The sequence below is a fragment of the Echiichthys vipera genome, assembly GCF_963691815.1.
Source record: "Echiichthys vipera genome assembly, chromosome: 14".
NCBI classification, from domain to species: Eukaryota; Metazoa; Chordata; class Actinopteri; order Perciformes; family Trachinidae; genus Echiichthys; species Echiichthys vipera.
This window is the reverse complement of record NC_139839.1, coordinates 26314802-26335906: the sequence shown is the minus strand read 5'-3', so window position 1 is coordinate 26335906 and position 21105 is coordinate 26314802. Positions and strand designations below refer to the sequence as shown.

The 21105-nt window shown below is 40.9% G+C and overlaps 1 protein-coding gene across 1 annotated transcript in view; it reads right to left on the bottom strand.

The window, feature by feature from the left end:
* Positions 1 to 20264, bottom strand: part of pknox2 (pbx/knotted 1 homeobox 2) — a 101381-nt gene extending 81117 nt beyond the window's left edge. Inside the window, exon 1 of the mRNA XM_083926635.1 lies at positions 20180 to 20264. The gene's annotated coding sequence lies outside the window, so the exon portion shown is untranslated. The remainder of the gene's footprint in view (positions 1 to 20179) is intronic.
* Between the last annotated feature and the right edge of the window lie 841 nt (positions 20265 to 21105).

Genomic DNA, 21105 nt, shown 5'->3' with positions numbered 1-21105 from the left:
GAATGCCTTCACCATTCTGCCCCGAGCTAATCAGTGTTAGCCACGTCCGGCTGTTTCTGGGATTTCTATGTTAAGAGTTTATACATGTTTACACATACAAATAAAACTGTCTTGATGGCTTATTTGATGTAAGTAAGTGCCGAAAAAGACCATGGGATGATTTTACGCCGGAATTACACTTTAGAGTAAATACATCATCCAGCTCATATGTGTTTACTGATACAAAATCTCTAGTTTATTCGTTTTTTTAAATGTAGTTTTAGTGATTAATCAGGCCAATTAATGTCATTTTGAGATAACTGACATTGGTCAACGCTTATGAGGCCGATTAACTGCTGGCTTGGAACGAAGTTCACACTAACGCTTGTGTCAGTTCCACCAGTCTATAGGCAGTATCACGGTAGGAAGCCTTCAACTAGCTAAACTAGCTCACAGGACTAAAAAATGTTATTATATGGGTGTCCCCAGCCCCTGCTCACACTTCTGACATGTAAAATATGTATCAGAATTGTCATTTGGGATAGCTGTGACCCTGCTCTCTACACATCTGCATCGGCCACTGAAACATCAGTTTACGTCTAGTTACTCCTGAGGTCAGGTTGGAGCATCTTTAGCTTCTATACTGTAACATACTGCCGAGTGAAACCGAATATTTGAGAGGTGTACAAATACAAGAGGGATTTAAATCAAATCCTGCGTATTTGATATGCCTGATGAAAGTGGATAGGCTAAGAGTTTAGCACAGGACAGAGCGACAGAGCTGAGGAGTGTCGACATTTAACTGGCTCCCAGTCAGTGCAGACAGCACATTCAGAGGTGCCAGGCCTCCCAGACCCATCATGTTGCCCGAAGCCCCCCACTCACCCACTGTTAAAAAGTCACCATGTTCCCCTGCCTCTAGCCACACGGGGTCAGCTGAAAGCCTCCCTGAAATCAAGCTCAGGCTCTTTGTTTTAGGAATAAAAATGTTGGTTACGTACTGTAACCAGAGAATCTATGAATATAACGTTAAAGGTTTTTGCCCACTGATATCCAAACACACATCTCTTCATCTCTCTCCATAACCCTCTGGGAGCTAGTTGGACCACCAGTCCACCCACAAACGTGAAGTGTGCTTTTATATGACTGCTGCAGCTAGCTGCCCAACCAGGGGTGGAGTGCTATGTTTTTTTACAACCGGAGCGCACCTTTGCGCATGTGTGCACGTGCGTTATTAAAATGGTGCACCTTTGACAAGTCTACATAGACGTATAAAGGCCTTTACACATGGGGGAGTCTTTTTCCTGCAGTTAATTTGCACTTAAATATATTCATAACTGTTGTTTTTCTCATTAGCACTTTCAAACAGAACGTGAATATTACACGGTGAAAAAGTGGTGTTATTTTTTTGGATCAAGGTCGATTTGACGTGGCTGCTGCAAGACCCCAGTCATCTATGGATCAGACGGAAAACTATTTTACTTTAAACCTCATGTTTAACCTCGACAAAGGCAGCGGAGATAGCTTCTCTTCTTACATTTTGACCTTTCACAATAAAAGATCTAGACACACACTGCGTAGTTAACTGTTTACCAGAGGGAACTTTAATTCATTCAGCGAATTTCACTAAAAGGAAACTCAATCAAATATCTTACAGTAGCTCAGTTTTAGCTTTTCCTGCTTTGGCTTCTTGACTGTTCACAGGAGGAGACGCTTTTATTTTGTCTCCTGGCCGGATTCCAGTGCTAACCTCATTCACTGCACTCTGCAGCAGAAACATGACAGGACTCCTCTTTAGCTGCTGTGAATATTCAAACCTTTTATGTCGCACATTCTCACCGCTGCCGGTGGGAATAGTGGCGCTGTCATTCAGTCTTTTGACAGAAACCGCACATTTTAAGGTGGAGTGTTTTCTTTCATGTTAAGTGAACAAACTGACGTCTTGAATCAATTGAGCCACCTTAAATATTACAATGATGACAGACTACTTGTTGTTCCTGAATGTCAACCAGATTGTACTATTCGGTTTTTCTCACTTGGAGAAAAAAATGCCAGAGCGCCGCTCCAGGGTGTTTCGTCAGTACTACACCCCTGTGCCCAACGTCTCATTTGATTGGTTTCATTTTAGTCAACACCCCCGAGTTCAGGATGAGTCATCAAACATTTGTAACTGTTTTACAGGAAGAGAAGAGACAGGGATTAAAATGTAAAAATATTCTGATGTTGTTTTTTGGACATATATTTGGCAAATATCAAGAGATAAATGAAGAATTAACAGGACACTGGATTAAACTAGGGAAAATGGGTTTTTCATTTCACTGGGACTTTAAGGAAAGGAGGAAGGCAGAAGTTAAGAAGATAAAGCCACACCAGACTGCAAGGAACACACAAAGATAAATAACTCACGGTAAATAACTCTCTTAAGCTATCAAAAATGAACAAAACTGCAGGTGCCTCAACATACCCCCGTCCCTGAGCAGACCATTTAAAGCAGAGTTACATGCTGTAAGCCAGATCGAGGTCTACTTTGAGGCATTCAGCCTCACATTCTCCCTCTCCGTTGCCCCTTTCTCTCGGCTGAAGGGACATCTGGAGTGCATTAAGGCACTAAGGACATTGGATCTCCCCAGAGCGCCTGGCTGGATGGGTGGCCCGCTGTGGCCTCCTTTCAGCGGCGAGGCCCGGCCCTACCTGATTGATAGAGGAAGCCCCACACACACACTTAACACTCACACACACTGACAAATACGACACGGTTGACATACAGCATGGCTCATTGAAACATTGTGGTGCTGCTAACATGGATTAGCATGGACACATGTACTTCCACCTTTCACTGTGTTCAGTTTGGTCTATCAATCATGCATTGGCTACATGATACGCCATATACAGTATACTGTACTTTGCTACAATGTTACCCCAACTGAATTCAGAGGTAGTTTGTTAAAGTGCATTGTAATACAAATTAGTAATCAATAAACACAAACTGGCATGCTGTTTATGTAACAGCTCCTGGAATTTGGATGTAATGGGGAACATGAACACAACTCTAAACTTCATTGACAACGTGCAATTTCTACAATGCCTGAAGATTTTCAAAAGCACTCCTTGACACCTCATTAACACAAATAATGAATTGAACCAAAGCCAATCTTGTTTTCAGAATTGTACTTTTTCATTAAAGCCCAAGATAGACGTTTCCATAAGATTCTTCTCAGCTGATGCTCCCCATGCGACCTGAAAACAAACTTTTTCAAAGGAGGAAAGTTCAAAGGACTTCCTCATTTCCAGTAAATTGCTTTGCCTGATTTGCCATTTCAAATAAATTGCAGTGTTGGTCAAAATTTGCAATTCACAGGAAGTCTTCCCCTCAGCCACACAGGAGAAGTTAATCCACATTTCACGTTTGAATATAAGATGGAAGCAGAGAAAAAGGGAAGGAAAAGGAAGATAGGTAACTCCTTGCCAGGAGATGAGGAGCGGGAGGGGAGGGGTGGTGGGAGAAGCTGTGGGGGTGGAGAAAGGCGAGAGAATGGGAAGAAACAGGCGCCATTTAGAGTAAATGGCATCCAAAAACCCTCTCCAATTATCTTTGCCTACCATGCCAGTGAGACTGACTTAATTAAAACGACTTGAGAGGGAGGGGACAGAGGAAGGAACTGCCAGTGATTGAGGGGGCAGGCAGGCGACGTATCTGCACCGAAACACAAAGCTCAGGCATCGCACAGGCTGTCGACCACTTTCCCTTTTCAATTCCCGACTTCAAAAGAGAATAAAGAAATAATAATAAAAAAAGAGAGGGAGCTCTCACCATTTGCAGGCATGTAATTGTGCTATTTAAATCCTACATTTTATCATTGTTAGAATATTGGTTGAGGGGAAAGAGGAATGTATAAAAATGGATAATAAAACTGCTTTTTTTGTTCTTGTTTGACTCTCCCCCTCCTATAATCCTTCTGCCTTTTTCTGAGAAAAGCCTCTGACAGTGACCTTTACGCATGAGGTCTGTTTCTATGGAAACTACGTCCTGTCCCTGTATGTTTGGTGTTTTCTTGTCATCGGTGGACCAAAACTGGCCCACTTGAGTGAGAGGAGGAATGCAACACATTTAAAGATTTGTCTGTGAATCGTGTGTTTCCCCTTGTGTGCTTTTACTGTACATCACAGGCCTGGAAAGAAGCCTCTACTGCTGTAAACACTTGCCCTATAGCATCAACACATCACCCAGGATGCAATCTGATGGTGTATCTAAGTAATAGGGCTGTGCAGTTAATTACATTTTGTTTTTTATTTATGATTTTGGCTTCCCACAATTATGAAGATGACATAATTGTGATACTGCGGCACATTCTGTTCTGTAATGATGCTCTGGTTTTGCACTTTCCCCTGTTTTCATTGAGTTACTGACTGGAATATGTTGAATAGTCTGTAGTTTATCCAAATATGGATTTTATACTGTATATGTTTGGTAGTTTTGAGTAGGTTTTTTATTTAAATGTAGGCTATATGTATATTATTTATTTATTTATTTTTATCTCATTTTTAAAATGTGTTTTTCAGTTTAATTATATTTAAACTTCAAGAGAACAAAAAAAATTAAAAAATGACGGACGATTATGTACAAGAAAAGAAAAAAGTGGTAAATTTCTGATAAAAAAGTCTGGAAAATAGTATTTTGTTTTACATCTCTAGTGTTTTGTTTCACACTGCCTGTTGAAGAACACGGCTTCAGGATCACCAGACGCTACCGCATGTCTGCAGCAAACTAAGAAAAATACTGTATTCTGAAGTTTTGTTCAACAGGCAAACATGTAGAAAATGATATATTTCATATTTCAATCTGCTGCTCTGTCTACATACAGTCTTTCATACACTGTCGCTGTTTTACACAAACACAGTATGCTACTCTGCAAATAGCAAATTATTGAGACAAGCTCAAACTAAAGCTATCTGTATCTATTCTGCTTTTCTTAGTTTGCCACAAATCTTTTGCCAAATCTTGTAAAGCAGCTGGTGGCGGAAACAAACCAGCCGTCTCAGCTTAAGGTAAATCCACACGACTACTTATTAAACATGACATCGTTGGACCTTGTATGCGTTCTTCATTCTTTCTAAACTTCAAAACACAGTATTTTTCCAAGTTTGCTGCTGACATAGTACTGAAGTGATGTGGTTCAACAGGGAGTGTAAAACAAAACACTGGAGGTGTAAAACAACACTATTAATTTGACTTTGAATCTCATAAATCTTTCTCATGTAAGGCTATTGTGTACGGCACTCATTGTATCGAAAACTCATTGGTTTTAAGATGAGAGTGAAAAACTTTGGTGCTCTGGAAAACATTTTTAAACCTGTCACAAAGCTTTTATTTTGAAAAGTTACTGCAAATTGAAATGATTTGTTTTGACAGTATTTTGCCATTCATGTTTTGAAAAATAAGAATCAAGCATTATCCTAATATATCATACCAACAGGGGTTAAAAATGAGTGCAATAAGGTTAAGGTTGTGTCAGTGAAGGATGAAAATATGTGCATACATTTACATGTAAATAAGAGCATGGAGCCAGTTTAGATCTAAAAATATGTTGCTTTCCAAATTAGTTTAAGTTTTATAACTCACTGTACTGTAAGAAAACATGGGAGAAAATTGAAATCCCATTTGCACCAAACTAGGTGCTGCTAATGTCAAGACAAGCTCTTCTCCATAAACGCGCACACGTTCACACTCACAAAGACAAACACGCACTCCTCTCACAGGCTGATCAGCCAACACAGTAACTGCTCATGTGTCACAGCTAACACCTGTTACTGTGCTTTTGTCTTGTGAGCTTATTGTAATAGACTGTACGGCATTTCTCACTGAACACAACACAAACTCAGGCTGTCTCATCAAATGTGTTTGCACAGAAGGTTGGTGGGCGCTATAATTTGAAGTTTAAGTGTGAGAATACACTGTAGACGATAATTGCCAGGATTGGGCAACCACTGTATTAATATATGTTGGCTGGAAAGGCAGCTTGGATAAAAATCAAAGTAGAAAAACAAAGAAAACAACAATGATTAAAACTTTGGAATGTCCTGTTGGGGCATTTGCATAAAGGTTAATGTATTTTACGTCATTGCAAAACATGACATTTAAGAGGAGAAAATCATTTTTACTTCTTAAAAACAAACTCCTCTGAGACAACACTTGTTTTTAATGTGAGTAAACCCATTTTTCTTAAATCGTGTGTGTGTGTGTGTGTGTGTGTGTGTGTGTGTGTGTGTGTGTGTGTGTGTGTGTGTGTGTGTGTGTGTGTGTGAGAGAGAGAGAGAGAGAGAGAGAGAGAGAGAGAGAGAGAGAGAGCGAGAGAGAGAGAGAGAGAGAGAGAGAGGAGGGAGGGCTGAGTATGCATGACAACCGCTATTTTGATGGGACCAAAGCCAAGTATCTCCACATATCCACTTTCCCTCTCCCATTCATCCCCTGTCCTCCCTGCTTTTCCATCTCCTGAGCCCTCCCTCTCCTCTCCATCCCCCAATCTTCTTTCTCATTCCCGCCATTGCTCTTTCTTCCTAAACTCACATTCTCCTCTTTTCACTGATCTCCCTTTCTCAGCGTCTTCCCCCTGCTCAGGGACCTTAACATTCCCCTGTGTTGAGCTTAGAGAGTAGTTAGAGAACAGAAACAGGAGGTGAGACAGAATATTAATCATCTCACAGTGGTTTGAATCTGTTTTTTTTGTTGGTTTGGGGGAAAAGAGCGTGACACTGTGCACTGCTGTGGCCATGTCCGACACTGTCTCAGGGAAGCAGTCAATGGCCGAGATACAGATCGAGGATCGACTCTGTCCCCTTAACCCCAGTACTCTGCTTCTCACTGGCCAGATTGTTCTCCCCACAGACACACACACACACACACACACACACACACACACACACACACAGCACCAGTCTCAGCTCAGTTGCCAGGGAGACCGCCATACCAGGGCTCTGACCCAGGAGGTTTGGGACTGTTTTTCAACCCCCCCTCTCTCCCCCTCAAGAGCAGGAGAGATGGCAGCTGTAGGACAGCTGTTCCTACCAGGCCCAAGTTTAAACCACAACCATCATCCCACCATCAGTGCAGCCTGGACGGCATTTTAGGGGACAAAAACACCCTGCAGCCCAAATGATTAGACACATCTGCCCTACTTAGTGGATTCTTCAGAAAAGTCTGTGGAAAAGAACAGGAGGGTCCGTGCAGCACAATGAAGACCTGGCTGATTTTGTACTTTTCAATATGCTTTTAGCTGCATACCAGTTAATGGGCTGCTTCTTTGGAAAACAAGACAGAAAAAGTTTGTGAAAGATTGTGAATTTTCATTATAATAATAGGGATAATAGGGAATAACATTTACAAGTGACTTGACCGGCAAGTTTACTTTCAGTTTTTCCTCTAACTGTAACAATCATTTGGCCACTGTCCATATAGTACAGCTGAAATCCAGTAGAATTGATTTTATTTGAAAGAAAATCATCATCTCATTCAATGTAGCCTATGAAAAGAAGAAGGAGAAAGTGAAAGTGTTCCATGTACAATCAAAATGCTGTGCATGTTTCTATCAACCACAACAACAACATCTACAAACAGAAGTTTGGAAATTTATTAGGAGATTATTAATACTTGATTTATTCTGAAATATTGTTCTTTTTTTACCGTCCATAATTTGATAGACCATCCGCTGTGGCTATACCACTGCTGTACTAGCATGTTTTTTTAAATAACCAAGGCACTTCAACAAAAACCTTTATTTTGTGAAAAAAAACTAAAATTAGAGAACAGTAAGCATTTTGTCAGAAGAGAATATTTCAACAAGGTTTTCTTCTATAGGATTAAAAAATGAATAGGAAGTGAGGCCACAGCTTTGAATTGACTTCAGCACATCTGGACCCTGTGCTGGTCATTTCATTGTTTCAATATTCTTAGCTTCAAGGAACTGCTTCACCGGTTTTATAGTGTGACAGGGGACATTGTCTTGAAAACTGCAGCTGATTGGGAGACAGTTGCAGTGAAGGTGTTGCATGAAGGAGGTTCACATAAACATTTGCATTCACCCTGTCATGTAGCTGTACAAGAGGCCCAACTCCTGCTGCAGAAAACATCCCCAATCATGACATGACATTGCTAAAGTTCAATTTATTTGGGTTTGATGGGAAACATTGTTTATCGTCAGACTGGGAGTAAACCCAAAGTGTCAAGAGAAGTCTGTTAAATTTGGAGGAGGAAGTGTCATGGAAGTTCATGACCGAAAGAACGAGGTCGCGGGTACAAGCGGCCGAAATGGGTTTTCTCAGGAGGGTGGCTGGAGTCTCCCTTAGAGATAGGGTGAGAAGTTCAGCCATCCGTGAGGAACTCGGAGTAGAGCCGCTGCTCCTTAGCGTTGAAAGGAGCCAGTTGAGGTTGTTCGGGCATCTAGTAAGGATGCCCCCTGGGCGTCTCCCTAGGGAGGTGTTCCAGGCACGTCCAGCTGGGAGGAGGCCTCGGGGAAGACCCAGGACTAGGTGGAGAGATTATATCTCCACACTGGCCTGGGAACGCCTCGGGATCCCCCAGTTAGAGCTGGTTAATGTGTATACTTCTGTGTGAATTAAATACTTAACAAATTAGAAGTACTGAGTATTTCTCATCTTATTCAGAACTTTAATATTAATTTAGACAATGTAATTGTGTATCAGGAAATATAATTATATGATTTATTCCCAATACAATTCCATTGAACGTCCATAAATTATTAAATTGAATTATCAGCCCTATACCACACTATGAGTTTTTGACATTTTTAATTTTTGTTGGTTTGTTATTTTGTTTTGTTTTTTGGCCAGAATAATAGTGCCATGATTTTTTTAGATCATCCCATGCCTATTCCATGTACACAGCTCACCTGATGTGGATCTTTAAGAGCGTGGTATTAAATGTATTTTAGTATTTTAGTGTGGTTCCAGTTTTGATTGAAACATGTCTGACATAGCTTGGTTGTTCAAGTCTGGCTTGAGAGCAGCACTGATAGGACTTTATTCGTAGTAGTGTTATTACTGGCATTGACAACACGGTCTGTAGTCAGCTATAAATTGTTGACTAGGATGGCAGGGTCTCTTGACCTCTGTGGTTGACAGTCAAATGTCATCTCGTTGTTTAAGTTTAGTAAATGCTTAACAGCATTTGCATAATAGGGTAAGTGAAAATTTGACAGCACACCAACAAAGTGAAATGATTTCACAAGAGCCATTTTTGCTAATCGTTACATCAGAATGCATTATCTTTCTGTCAAAAATAGTTTTACCTCTGCTCAGTGCAAATAACAGATGTAGCTTGTGGATAATTGGCCTAATTTCCACTGTGTGTCCATACAGGCCATACAATGCTGCCTTGCTGTTTATATCGCTGAATTTCCCTCGATGCAGACTCTGTGATTTCTATTTGCATGTTTTCCCCAAAAGAATTAATTACCTCCCATTTGGCCTCAATGTGAAGAAGTAGCCGTGTAGAGCCCTAGACTGTTTTACTCACTAAAGGCTGGTTAAATTAAAGGGGAATTCTACCATTTTTATGTGAAATTCACACAGGCTTCTGGTTTACCCAGGTAACAGTACATGCAGGTCCTGTGAAATACACAAACATCAGCTTAATGTTACCAATGGTGCAAAAAGCAAAGAAATACTATGTCCAGGTAATATTATACCTTGGTAGTCAAAAGTTGACACACATGTTACTGGAACACACTGATTCTCTCCGGTGCTCCCATAAACAAACTAGCAGCTACATAACAGCAGAGAATGAAGCCGAGCCAGGGTTGTGGTAGTAGTACACCCACTTTACAGTATCCATTACTCCGCTGACTCTATAATCCTTGCTTCTCATAGGTGAACACGTTGGTTTATTCAGCGTGTAATAGAATTTGGCAGGCCCCTCATCTGCAGGAGCCAAGAAGGCCATTGGGCTGAAACCAACGGCAGACAAACCGTGTCAGCTTTAAGATGTCATGGCAAATTAAAGTGTAAGGAAACTGATCTTGTGACTGTGGAGTCCACAATGTAACTATATTCCAATGGGGAAAAGAACGATTTCACCAAGATGGATGGCTGCCTTTCAGTGCATCTCAAGGGCAGACAGATCAGTACGGGATCATTACTTCTGCAAAGGGTTGGTTTGGTGGTCTGAATGGACAACTTTGTTAACGTGACTGCATTGACCATTTGGTGGAAGACACACAATAAAATGCTGGAAAGGTTTTGGGTGTTGTTCTGTTACACAACAAAACTAAAGAGAAATACCCAAAAATATTTATCTCACAAAAAGATTTAACAGCTCTGAATTATCGTATGACCTAGTGGGCTTCTGATGGCAATTGCTGGCCTTCAACCAATATGCAGATTTACCGCATATTAGACTCATAACATCCTGCTGTGTTCAATCCACGTATTCACATCCATCCATGTTTGCACCAATCTAAGTCTCTCTCTGTCTAAACAAAAGTGTGAAATATGTGGGAGGATTTGGACTACCCCTCACTTCTAAAATATATAATTTATACATATCTGTTGCTGTTACTTTGCCAAAAATTAAATATTTGCCTTGAGAAAGCCTCCAAGAGCATGGGACACATAAAAATAGCTGCTTTTTTTATGTTCAACTGGACAGCCAGGGGAATTACACGAACATATCAGTTTATCTGTTAATTTATTTTCATTGCAGAGTCTTTCAGTAATATTGCCTTTCCTTATATTAAGCTGGTAGTCCTCTAGAGAAAGAGTAACCTGTTATTTTCTTCATCGGGGTACCAGGAAAACGAGCAGGCTAAGTTAGAATAGTGGAGATTTGCCTCTCCCCCTCCATCTGTTTTGTTTTCCTTCCATCTCCCTCTTTTTGATGAGCTGGGTCTTCAGTCCCCCTTATAAAATCCCATTAGCTCTTAATGAAGTCAGGCTCCTAGCCTCTCGGCCTCACCTCATTTAGCACGATTGTCTGGCGGCCATTAGCATGGAGGCAATTACAGCCGCACGACAAGAGTAATTGGAAATGCCGACAGGGACCCTGAGAAATGGGAATAAATAAATATTAAAAAAATATTCAAACTAATAAGCTTCCATTCAGATGACGGGGAGGGAGCCGCATGTGTCTAAGTTAAATCAACATAATTACAATTAGGGTTGGTAGGGTAAAGAGCCCGGGTGAGGCAGAAATGGATATGGATGGATTGGAGGGTGATGGTTAAGCATAGAGGTAGCAAGTGTAATAGAGGGAAATGTGGGATCACGCAGTGAAGCTAATAATGTAGAGCATAAGCGTGACCCTAAATTCATGTAACAGAGAGGTCAGTGGGAGTATGTCTGCACATGCCAGTGTGCCTTCCAATCTTCTTTGATTAAAGTCAGATTTTCCATTTCATAGCCGAAATAGAGCCTAGAATACTTTCATTACCTCAGAAAATCCTCTAACAGGTCAGACTGCAGGCCTCAGAATCTGACAAATTATTTGCTATAGATTGTGCGATATTAACCTAAACAGAAGAGGCTAAAAGAAGTTCCACAATGGGTTCAGCTGCCCATGTGGAATTTAAAATGGCAGCCATGATTTCATATCTGCCAAGACAAGACAGGACTTGGACTTGAGTTGACTTAAGTCAGCGTTTTGATGACTTGCAACTTTTCAATTTGGAGTTGGAAGTTAAAGACTTGCGTTGAGACATGATGACTCAAATGACTTAGCTGTGTTAATTTTATATGAATGTTAATGTTCAGAATGTTAAGAATGTTCAGTGTTGTCAATGTTGACACATTATCAGTGTCTGTATTACCAGATGTCTATGAGGGCTTAGCTAACATTAGTCTGATACAATCTGTTCTCCCACAGCAGGTAGCTAATTCTAGCTTGATAACAAATAATATCCCCTACCCAATCACCAGAACTGTTTTTGTTTGATTAGAATTGTAGTTAGGCTGTCTTTGACTGTGATGGGGAGGTTTTTTTTTTATTGAGATTGAGATACATTTATTTCACTGCATATAACTTGTATTATTATTAATAATGTTATTATTTCACTGTATAAGAAAAGAAATTTAATTAATTGTCTTTTTTTCTAAAAGTTTGGATAAATTGGCCAATAATATTATTTGACATGTATATCTGGTTTTCTCTTTATAAAGACCAGATACTGTAGGTAAGGGACTTAGCGAAGAAAAAATGACTCTGGACTTATTTGAGACTCAAATGCCTTGAGTCATATGTCTGGCTAAGACCATATGCTAAAATGCTACAAGTTTAGTTTACACAGCACTTCTCAGCAATATGTTTATCAGTAACAACTACCTCTAGCTCAGTTCCCAAAGTTATAATGTACTTCCCGACATCTTGATCTATCTAAAATCTCACAGAATGAGCACATAAGCCTGGCAGGGCTAAACACACAACTGAGGAAACCTGCTACTGTAACTCAGGTGGGAAGGTTAATGAATTCCTCTCCATGAGCAAGGCTAAATGAGGCACTAAACACTTTACTGCCAGCATTCCACTAGCATCCAATTTGTAATAACATGCTGTGTTTGTGAGATGAATTCCAGTGATGAATTGCAGGTTATGTTATTGTGTTACCCCTGCCAAGAAGGTAATGATTTTGGTCCAGTTTGTTTGTCTGTTTGTGTTAGTTAGCGGGATATCAGGACAAAACTTTCTTAATTCCTAAATAAATAATGGATTTAATAGATTCCTAATAGAAATGGAAAGTGCTTGGTGGAAAGTGAGGCAGTCTGAAGGAAGCACTGGTAGCTTGTGGTGGGGATAGCATGCATACTTTTTTCTGGGGTCTCATGAGGTTTACGCTGTTTATTGAAAGGCAGAAAAACTAAATATTATTTTTTGGTTTTCCAAGAGTCTTTGGTCCAAGATGCATCTACCCACATTAACCACACCCACTCTTACTCAACTAGATATTCCATCATTTTGAATGTCCTGCAAAAACAATTTTCCTACTGTCAATGCAACAGCATTTTCCTTTGACTGGTTGCTAAAATCTTGTGGTTATGAATGATCTGACATAAACTGCCGCAATGCAACATTTAATGGCAGGTGGCGCTACACCATTCAAAATAAACAGTCACAGTCAGTGCTCACTAGTTTGACTCAAAATTGAGTAAAATACTCATTATTTAGGTATTGTCCAAAAGTGTTCATGATTGGCCAGTGCTATATGTAATATCTGTATAGACCAAGGTGTAATAAAAAAAACACATTTATATAACAATTGTGCAGCTTTGTCACAGGCAGGTGTGCTCTGAGTGCTTTCTAGGGGGACACAAGTAAATAAAGTAATAAAATATAATCTTTTCAATCCATTTCCTCTGACAATGCTAATAAGATCAGATATCAAAATTATATCAAAATCTTATATTGTGACATCCATTCAGTACTCAGCAAAAAGGGTTTGACCTGAGAGACCATGTATTTTATTCACTGAATGGAAACATATACTATAATGTTCAGTACAGTTAGGGAAAAAATGACATGGCAATGTGTAAAATCGGATTACTTTATAACTACCAAACAGGGAGCTTGCCACTTCCTGAACTAAAAGGACTTGAGAAATCTGGGAGGTTATGCTGAAACAACAGCAGGCTGCAGGCTTTGTGCCAGATTGCCATGGCATCTCTTCTATCAACCCCCCAGACTCTACCCTGCCCCCTCACTCCCACCATCCACAACCACTGTTGCCCCCTTTCCTGCCTCCTAAGCTGAATGACAGGTGGCAGAAACCCGATCAGCACGGGCCTTCATCAAGGAAGCACTCCCATCTGAAACGGGCGTGCTGCCCACTCGCCCACCCGAGGACCACAGTACAGGGGCTTCAGAGGCTGGACCTGTGTGTGTGTGTGTGTGTGTGTGTGTGTGTGTGTGTGTGTGTGTGTGTGTGTGTGTGTGTGTGTGTGTGTGTGTGTGTGTGTGTGTGTGTGTGTGTGTGTGGGTGGGTGTGTGTGTGCATAAATGAGGCAGGGGATGGGGGGCTGGGCTACAATGGCGACAGAGGCATGAGAGGGAGAGAGGGGTAAGGGGTATAATGGACTTTTTGGCTGAAGAGCCAAATGGCGGAGCTGGCACCGGGTGTCCAGGGCTCAAACGGGAAACGGGAGGCTCGCTCCCACAATAGTCAGTGTGAGAGTCCCTGAGGGTCACGCACAATTGCAGGGCAAGCGGCTGCTGTCAACAATGACCTCCAAGGCCTCACTGTTTGAACTGAGATTGTCCCACCCTTCAGCACTTCCCTTTTAGCGCTGCCATACAGCTAATGCAGGGATTATTATTAGGGACATGAACCTGGAACATGTGTGTGCTTTGTCAGTGAAGTCCTGTCACTTGGATTTGCTTTTGAGCTTTGGCTACTGTGCTACAATGTATGACTGTTCAAAGATCCATTCAATACCTCACAAATATCACCAAGACTGATAAGGACAAGTTTGAAAGAACTTTACCACTCCTCCATACTAGCTGCTACGGACAAACTCATCAGCCCCTCATCTTTACGATGCAAAGTCATCTCAATGTACTCAACAACTACTTCCTGCCCTTGTACACCAAATCAGATTTGAAAACCTATTGGCTATCACAAGTGCAGTGGAGCATCTTGGCGCGAAATTGGAAATCCACAGAGTAACACAGGCCTGTCCTTGTGCAACCCACTGTCCCTGTTCTACATGAAAAAGTTAAAATAGCTCTACAAGCAATCACCCCAAGGGCTGGAGTGATTGTAAGTGGAAGGGGTGGGGGTGAGGGGGGTCTCCAACCAGGAGGAGATTTAATTAGTGAAATCTCATTAAGTCTAACAAAATTTAGCGTAAAACAATCCTTGGTGGGGAATCTAGCTGGAGGTTTTGGGTAAGGAGAGGGAGGGCAGGAGTGGGGAACACTTAGGGGCTGAGAAGACATGGAGACTGGCTGTGCCATTAGTCGGGCCTGTGTGTAGGAAGAGACACGGCTCAGTATAACCAGACCTCCTCTGGCAATCAACTAGAGACTACCATGTGTGTACAGATCCCCCATTGTCCTACCTCTTATTTTGTCTACAGCCTTCACAATATAAGGACGTTTATAGAACTGACTGTAAAAGACTTATTAGGATTTAGAAGAATTTGACAAAAACAAAACTTAACATATAGGAGTTGATGTTGCAGGAGCAGGATAATGACAGAGTAGTTTGAATCCTAGAGCCAGCAGGAAAAATGTTGGTCAAGAATGTTAATGGGCCATTCTGTAAAATCTTGGATTACCTCTAATACCGATGTCTTTTTTTAACATCCAGTGTCAATGTTATTTTAAATTCTCCCTTTATACAATGTGTGCACATGCCCGATATGATCAGGTGAAGATTGTGGTTCTGGAATATAAACTTAGGCAAGGCAATTAAAACACTTGGTGAAGCTTAGGGAGAGATCTTAAACACTAATGTTAATTGCAGGTCTGTGATGAGATGCAAACTTACAAACAAAATCGCTACATAAACTGAACATGTAACACCCAAACCTCAACACTGAATGTCGAGATGAGAAAAAAGTGTTCAATCCACAGTTGATGCTGTGGAGCTAACCAGCACTTTAAAACTGCTGTTCCATGGTACGTAGCTGCAGATACTGATGAAGGTAAAGGCAATGGGCCTCATTTATCAAACTTGCGTGGAAACGGACGCAGATCTGAGCGCAGAATTGGTCGTAGGAAAGGACCCACGTGTGATTTATGAAACATTCGTATCTGACCAATCTCAGCGTACGAATGAACGGGCCTTGATAAATGCGGCGGTTGAATTCGATCGTCTTTAACATGTTACGCCCCTAAATATTCCTGGTTCGGAGGCCTCGCCCACTGAGGTCAAACATGGAGAGGAAGAACGCTGGTTAGAAAATAAACTTTTCCCACACACAGATCGGCATCCTGACATCCGAGATGGAGCAAAATAAGGACGTGCTTTTTGGTAGTCTTAAGAGTGGAATAAAAGGGGCCCATAAAAACACTGTATGGAAAAAAATAACAGAGGGAGTCAAACCGAAGCAGCGCTCCACTGTGACCCGAGTGCGCCTGTGCGCATTGTTGGACAGGTGTGCCGTATTCAGCACCCCTGCTGTGAAATGCACCCCCTCGCATTATAGGTGATATTCAAAAGATCCATTTAATTCATTTTGTAATTATGGCTGCAGTTTATTTCCACAGAACATACAAAAAGGTGTTGTTTTGTGTTCGCTTTTATCCAAGTTTGTGATTTTAAACTCTTTAAAATAGTTTAAAGACTGTAAGTAACCAATGTTCTGACCGTTGTGGGTTAGCTGTATATAAACTACTCCTATAGGTCGAAACAACAGCCTTCTGATCCAGAATATCACCTATAATGACTTTGGCTCTGCAGTGCGTCTTGCTGCAGCCGCACGCCAACACATCCATTCATTAATTCATTGTCGGGGTCGCGGGGGGCTGGAGCCGAGCTGTTTTGCTATTTAAAACAATTGCGTATGTGTGCCTCCCGGCCACCTGGCCACCACGTTTAAAAGCGACAGCTTGGCATCACAAATCACCTGTACATTTATCGGGTGGTAGTTTTGGCGATTGATGAATGCGTAATCATTCATGAATGGTGCCTTCAGACGCACATGAGTACAATGAATCGCTCCAACCACAATTTTTTTTTTTTTTATTCGTTTTAAGAATCCGTTTTGATCTGTTCTTAATATGTGACTGCTTATGCTTAATGACAGCTGAGGTTTGTTCATTATTTTCAGCCAGATTTTGCTGTGCTGCAACGCAAATACACAGGCTGAAATGTGCGCACACGACCTCAGACCTGACGTGAGATTTGATCGTAGCTACCGCTCACGTCCAAATTGATAAATGCCGACGTTTGCCAGGAAATGGTCGTACGCACGTTTTTCTGCCGTACGTTCGTTTGATAAATGAGGCACAATGTGTGGTAGAAGTTTTCATCGTTCAAAAATTTGGGACCAATCCAAAATGGAACCCAAGTTCGAAAAACATAAATTATTTTATTTCTCTGACAAAGTGACCAAATCTGAAATGAAGTTGAGAACGGTCAGACCTGACCCAGAAAAGACCAAAATAGAGGGAGCAAAAAACACTGATGGCAGCAGGATGCTCTTACACAAAACACATTTTTCTCCTGCAGTGACGGCACATCTGCTCCAAATCAACCAGGCATTAGACATACTGACACACTGACTCAACACATGGACCCTAGACTTGATTTGACTGAATAGAATTTGGACCTGGCCTGACTCGGCTTACAGGCTGAGTCTCAATCAGTGCGTTTTCATGGACATGAATAACCTGTTTATGAGGCTTATACTGGTTAGGATCATATTCAGAATATGGTGTTTACATGAGCACAGAGAAATCAGATGATTCATATTCCCTGTATATGATAAATACTAGTAACCTGGTTACTGATAATTTCATTCTATTATCTGCTGTATATTCAAACAAGCCAGCAACAGAAAATATTAAAGAGGCCGTATTATACTAGTTTTCAGGGTCATATTGGTATTTTTTGGGTCAGCTACAATAGGTTTACATGCTTTGATCTTGAAAATTATTGATTGGTCGGCCGGTCTGCTCTGCTGTGATTGGTAGACTGTTTATGCTGCATACCAGGAAATGTTATGCCCCTTATCATATATGGAATCAGTTACCTCAGCAGCTTAAAACACTGTCTATATGGAAGCTAGCCGCATTAACGTTAGCTTTAACAGGTTAACTTCCAATATAAACACCAAAAAAGGCAGCATGACCAATAGAGAAGGCAGGATTCTTCTACGGAGACTAATCCCAGAAAATAGAATATAAAGAAAGAAATGTCTAATAGTGACCGACACCCTAGAGTTCAGAGCTGAGCACAACCAACCCAGACGGTCAGCAGTGCTCACGTCTAAATGGAAGGCCTTCTTTATTTGGCGCTTTGGTATTATTTAACATGACTATAAAACATTATAACTACATTCATAGGTCAGAAAAGATGGAAAAGCAGAATAGGTCCTCTTTCAACACTACACTGTAGATTTACTACTACTTCACAATGTTGCTGCTAATTTCTTCTCTGCTCCGCCAGCTTTCTCAAGGCACACACACACACACACACTACATACTAAGCTATTCCTGAAAGGAGCTTTGCGTGAGGGTGGAGATACACAGCTTCTTTCATTTCCAAAAAAAGAAAACTCTGTTTCCTCAATTGCTCCAGAAGTACAGCCATTGTTTTTGTTGTATTTCTAGCCTGCAGTGCTCAATAACCATGATAAGGTGTATACATGCAGCAGTACCAAGGCTTTCTCATAAACGGCATAAGGGCCTCTCCAGGTTTCTGAAAACTGGATATTGTCTTCATGCTCAGTGGACCCTGAAGACCTCTGTGCTGCAAAAACGGTGGTGACTTTCTGAAGACATACTTCAGGAAAGAGACCATGGTCACTATATAAAAGCACAAACAATAGTGTTTTTAATAGCAACTCATCTTACAAAGAGAACATCAAGCTCATAGATTTAAAAAAATACAGAGGTTTTCATTAAGCCTTGAGATAAAATTCAGCACGAATGACCATAACTTTTTCAGCTCTCCAAATCAATTTGCAATTAGTTGCAAACATGGAGAGCAGAGGACATTAAAGCCATTTGGCTTATTTCAATCTGAACCATAAAGACAGCCAGTAATATTAAAATGCTCCAAGACAGCAATTTCCACCTGTTTCCTAATATCATTATCTCTGTGGGGACTCAGGTGGAGGTGGATATTGGCAACAACAACAAACAACAAGACACATCTGCCAAACAATTCCTTGTGCATGATCTAACCCTGTAATTACAATATAGCAGTAGTTATATTAATAATAACTGGTTGTGATGCCCAGAAATAGTTTTCTGTCTCATGATCTGTTTTTGTGCAACTCTAAATAGAGCATGTATTGTGACAGCATTGTTCGCTCCTGCTTCAGTTAAAGTCATCACAGCATGCTTTACACTGGTGGTTCTCACAGCTACAGCAACACTTCATTATCTTGTCTGAAAAATATTGTTAGAGCTAAAACGAAGATATTTCTATGGCAGCAATTTGTTTCCTAAAGAGGTCAAACTTCATAGAATAGCCAACTTGTCTGACACATCAAGCTAACTTATGTACAATATGTACATGAACACAACATCTCCATGAAACGTTCACTTGTCAAGTGAGATAAACCAAACCTGCACTGATGGGTGCCTATACTTTAGTTAAGACACTGTATGGTTACCTCACTGTCTCAGTGACTCAGCATCAAACTCGTCTCACAGAGTGTTTTTATGGGAAGAACTCAAGTTCCAGTCACAGGCATCCAAAAACCATTTAGCCATGAATGGTCTGTTCTGTCATGGTGACAATACAGAACCACTATCAAATCCAAAGCAACATTGAAGACAGACAATGGCTTACTAGAAATCAGCACACTGCCCTTCTCTTATTGGAAAGGAATGGTTGTCATCTTTCATTTGATCCTATTTACAGTTGTTTGCCATTGTCTCACCGTTTCTTGTCAAGACTCCAACAAGAAGACACGTTTAGTGTTTTGAATCGGCTATTATGGGCTTGTTCAGAAATAGAAAAGTTTTTGAAAACCTAACAATGACCAATCATTTAAAACCTTAACTCTGTACATTAGAAGTGGTGGGACGGCTCTACATTTCAAATATCAGAAATAAAGGTAATTGACCCTCATAGGACACAGCACCAACATCCTAAATTCCCATTAGGTCACATTCATTCATCCAGGTGTTAATGGTGTGTTTGTTGGAGAGTGAATCATCAATCATAATCGACTGAAGTTCCAAGACATACTCAGCCCAGAAATGAGAATTCTCATTTAAAGGTTGAAGACATTTTGAGAAAATATGCTCCTAAGTGATTGAAATGATTGTTTGGGTTCAACCGGCTCAAGTGAACTCCACTCCAACGTGTTTATAGCAGAAATTACATCTGATTGTGTGTTCTTAAGTAAAATCAGACTGGTGCTTGCCTCTCATAAAGTAGATAAGCTCTGCCAGATTTGTTGTTCCTATCAAGACATTCTGATCCTGACACTCGAAAATTGCACACAGATTTAATGCCACTCATAAACAAGCATGAGCTTATACAACCTAAGTTTTATAGGAATGCAACTCTCAACTTACAGTTGGTTTGCCCACAGCAGCGCAGCAGCATTTAGTGTTGTTCTCTGCTCTGTGGCCCAGTATCCAACTCTCCGCGCAAAGCCTGTTGACAGATGACAATGCTTAAGCAATACAACTTCATAAGTTCATCACTGTTATTGTAAAGGACATTATAATGTTCAAGATGCAGAAAATCTGTGAAAGACATTTAAAATATGTGCATGCAACTAGGGATGCAGTGCATGGTCAACTCCAAAATTAAATTTGTTGGGGACTATTTTCAGCTGCAGGTTACTACACATGTGGTCCTCTAATGTGTATTTGGTAGCCAGACAAATTTGCCTGAACCCCTACCATTCAGACAGATTAACAGTCGACCTGGACCGGTGCGGACCCATCACAGCTGTTTATCGCATGTGGGGCGGGTTTAAGACGATGACTCACTCAGGAGCGTCATGAAGGAATGTAGTTACTGAACATAACTCCCCAAGCTCTTTTTGTGACTGTGTTGCCTGTTTCTCACCTCAAATGTTTCAAAAACACATTTTAGTTATTGTTTAGCTATAATTTAGGAAGTTTGTGACCCAGCTGCCATTTATTTCCTGCTTCAAAACATACCAAGCACCATCAAGCTTCAACTTAGATGGTTCATTGAGTGCTACGTTGTTACATTGCTGTGATTGTCTGTAAGTCATGTTTTGTTGATCTGATTGATTGTAGGTTTATCTGATTGCGTCCAGAGACATTTTGGTCTGCACCCTTGATAACACCCTTTGAAAATTGAAAATGAACTGAGAGGTTCCAGACTAATATGCATTTGCAAATTAGTCTGGTGATGCCAGGCTAAGTATTTGTGGCAGCAGGGCGGTGTTTGTGGGGTTTAGTCAAAATACACTACAGTGTGTGAGTTCATGGTAATGAAGGGACGTGTCACTCAGTCCAACAGT